Below are 4304 nucleotides of genomic sequence, written 5' to 3'. Positions count from 1 at the left end.
GTTGTGGTGGTGGAAGCTCATGTGTCGAAATCGATGAGTTGTTGGTTGGTTGGTTGTTTTTGTTTTATGGTATATCAAACCTTTTCAGGTTATTTAATGCCGAATCCAGTTATTTTGAAGAATAATTTTTTAATAGAATATATATATATATATATCTTTTTCAGGTCGATTTCTATTTAACCCATAGTTGAGATCCTAACAGGTACTACCACTCCGGGTCAGAGTGGACCTGAAAGCAATGGTAATTAAAGAGTCGCTCCACACTTACCAAAGCCTGCAAGCTGGGGTCTCACTATCGGATATAATTTAAAGTCATATCCAGGACCCAGAAATTGAGAAATGGGAGAGAATCCATCATATATGTATATATATCTATTATACAAGGGAGTCACCACTATCTAGCCCGAAGGCCACTCGAGGATAAGAGTTAATGAAATAAGGTGGTAGTTTAGTAATTATTAATGGTGTAGATTAGGTAGAATTTGGATTATTTAAGAGGACAGCTCAACAAGAAGAATTTATTTACATTAGACTTGTAGGCTACCGTATTGTAATCGGTTGCAAAGCAAGCTAATGGAATAGTGTTTCAGAAATAACTTTGCTCATGAAGTCTATGTTTAGAATTAGGTACAGATAGAGAGTGGAGAAAATTGTTGATAGTGGTCGTAGCTAGTCGAGTGTTTTAGTAAAAGTTTGGCAAAAGGGGGGGACTAGATTCGAGCTCAGACGAGCACTTTGCACTTTCCATGAAAAAATCGATAGAGCAGAGACAGGATCACAACGTCTCTTCTGTGGGAAAGAGGTTGCAGAAAGAGGAAAGGGCATCACCAAAAATGGTAATTAGTAAAAATTTGAAGGATGTGCTCAATACTATTGCAGAGGAAATATAGGTTTTATTTTTTATTACCGATTCATCTGCTTAGTTACACATGTTTTGGTTACTGAATCGTATTAACGATCCAGTAACTTCATCAGACATTACAGAAATGGTCATTATGATTGGAAAAATAATATTAGAAGTAGCACAAAAAAGGGGGGGGGGAGAAAAAAGGGAGGCGGCGGAAATCAACAACAGTTAAGTTTTAAGGTTTAATAAACATTAAACCCCTACAACTGTCTAATGTTTATTAAACCTTAAAACTTAACTGTTGTCGATCTCCGCCCCCCTTTTTTCTCCCTTTTCTCCTCCCCCATTTTATTTGCGCTACTTCTAATATAATTTTTCTAATCATAATGACTATTTCTGTAATGTCTGATGAAGTTACTGGATCGTTAATACGATTTGGTAACCGAAACATGTGTAACTAAGCCGATAAATCGCTAAGAAAAAAATAAAACTATATATATATATATATATATATATATATATATATATATGGGGCGGGGGCTTTGCCCGCACGTAAAATACGCTTAAATATGATATTTTGGTTTGTCCAGATTTCGAATATGTTATTATAGTCATGATTTCAAAAGTAAAAAAAAAATATATTAAGGTGAATCAAAAGCAAAATTGTAGCATTCAAAGCTGGTGACACCAACGTGACACGCATGAACTGATTAAAAATTAAAAATTAAAAAAAAAAAAAATTAATATGAATATACAAAGTATTTAAGGATTTTTTCAATTTTGAACCATTTTTACCCCTAAAAACATATTTAATCGGCTAAAATCCCATAAAACTACGGCCTGTAAAAAATCCAATCATCTGAGGCTTCTAGCGCCGCTTCCGAGGAGATAGAGTTTGAAAAGATGAAGAAAGACAGACAGACATATAGCCGTTAATATATATATATATATATATATATATATATATATATATATATATATCAAATACTTAAATTATTTCTGAATTCATGCTTTTTACATTCCCTGAAACTAATTTATGAAAACATACTGAATGCAATTTATTTCAATATTTTTTTATTTTATAGTATTTATAAAGAAAAAAAATGACCAAAGAAAATCAGTAAAAAGTTATTATTATTATTATTATTATTATTATTATTATTATTATTATTATTATTATTAGTTTTTTTTGGGGGGGGTCCCTTCCTTTCAAGGGAGATAATTCAGGTTTCCAAGGGAGATAATTTAAACACAGTTTGCATACACTGCATTGTTGTCGTTTTTTCATTTGCATCAACAACTTCTATTTTACGGTAAAAATCAGTTGGAATCTTAAATTATTTTTGAGTAAGAAAACATATTTTAAAATAACAGTACTTTGGCCAGAAGCTAATAGTTATGTAAGGGTTTAAATCATTATTTGAAAGAAATCAGTGTTGTTTTTGTTACGTAATAATGTTCATAGAATTTTTTACGTAATGTTCTTGGGATATTTTTCCTTTTCAAAATCATTTCGATTAAGAATTATTTCTTTTATTATAAGTTGTTTTAAATTGTTCTTTTTTTTCTTGTAAAATATAAATTGCTTTAAACATATTACTTTTTAGGAACTTCTCTTTTTTCTTGATATAAGAAAAATATAAACTCGTTTTCATCTTGTGTTGCAGTTTATTTATCATGAACCCCCCCCCCCCCCCAAAAAAACTAATTTTGTACGGACGATTTTAACGGTGAAATTCCGAAATAATTTATTTTTTATTTTAATCATATTTTCAAAAAGATTAACAATTAAAAAAATGTATCTCTTAATGCAACTTTTATCATTTACGTTAAACGCAAGCAAAATATCGAATGGGAAAAGAGTAACAATTATATTTTTGGGACTTATGCAGAATACGGATCGTGCTGAAATAATAATTAAAAAAAAGTTAGTATTTAGAAACGCATGCTTAATATGGTAGGTAATCTTTTTAAATTTATTTTTTAATATTTTTTAAATTATTTTAATTAATAAAAATACAATAATAATTGAAAATCGTGTTAGGTCCGTATTCTGCATAAATACCAAAATAAATGAGGTGCTAATGCAGAGAGTGATCCGCGCTGTTTTTTAAATCGTATTTCCACATTTAATTAAAGTTTTATGATATGTTTTTTTTTTAATTATTATTCAATTGTAAGGTTAAAGTACAGAATAGGTACAAAACACCCTCCCCATGTTAAGAATGGCTTTTTAAATAATACGTTATTATTTCAGCACGACTCAATAAGTGCATTAGTACCATAATTGAAAGAACATATATAAGTTATTTTAAAACAGCGAAAAGAAAAAGAGAAATACAAACGGACTCTATTGCGGAAGAATAAGCCAGATGAAGAGATGAGAGGGAAGCAGAATTCATCCCATTAGAAATCATCAGATTTCTCGCTTGTTGGTTGTGAACACGGGGCCTTAATAATCTCTCCTCGCCCTTAGTTGAACCCCAATCAGTTTCATTGTCACTATTCCTGTCCTTTCTTCCCTGATGATCACTTTTTTTGTTGTTAATGTCATCAAACGTTTTTTCATCCTCATCTTCTTTCGATTTCGTAACTGTCCCAGCCATTTTATTTATTTTTCTTAAAAACAAATTATTTCAGTAAAATTAAATCACTTCAATTTTTGGTGTGGAATGATTCTAGCTATTTTATTTACAAAAAAGAAAGACATTATTATTTATCCCTCTGTCAAACAGATGACGTTGGCCTGTTGAAATAAATCCAGTTTTACGGCAGGAGAAAAAAAAAAAAAAAGCCGCAAAAGTTACGAGAAAAATATTCTCCCTTTCGTATCTGTTATTGGTTAGGTAATCGTGATCCAGCTTTGGTTTTGTATTTTCTTTTTTATATAGAATTAATTATGTACTTTATTTTTATCCTTTTCTCCTCCCCCTCTCACTTTTTTCCTTTCTTCATCGATTGGATTCGGATAGAAAGTGATTCCGCCTTTTCTCTCTTTTGTGCGTGCTTCTGCAAGTCTCGTAGTTGACTCGCCGCAACCTTCCTTTTCATGTCAGTCTCCTGAGTGCCAAGTGATTTTGAAATGTCTTAGGTGTCTTCCCGACCCACACCCGAAATACGATAGTGATATTACCTATTGCATGCATAGCCTTATTACACAACCACGACTATCGCTCAACAGCTAGACTGCCGAACGGGAGGTCGGAAAATAAAGTTTATTTCTAAGTTCGAAAATCCCGTCTGGAGGTTTATTTCAGTCAGAGACCAAAAACACTTGTTACCTCAGTACAAATATTGGTAAATTTTTAGATTAGGTCCACCTCCACAATTTTCTTTTAAATGACGACTCGAATAGGTTTTCGACTATGCTGAATACTGAAATCGCATTGAAATTTTGCAGAAATAAGTAGTTATCGGGATATAAAAAAGTTGGATTATGCATTTTATTCTTTGGCTG

Source organism: Euprymna scolopes, chromosome 16 (assembly GCF_053919585.1).
Source record: "Euprymna scolopes isolate OS-2025 chromosome 16, ASM5391958v1, whole genome shotgun sequence".
Lineage (NCBI taxonomy): Eukaryota > Metazoa > Mollusca > Cephalopoda > Sepiida > Sepiolidae > Euprymna > Euprymna scolopes.
This window is presented reverse-complemented; position numbering follows the sequence as displayed.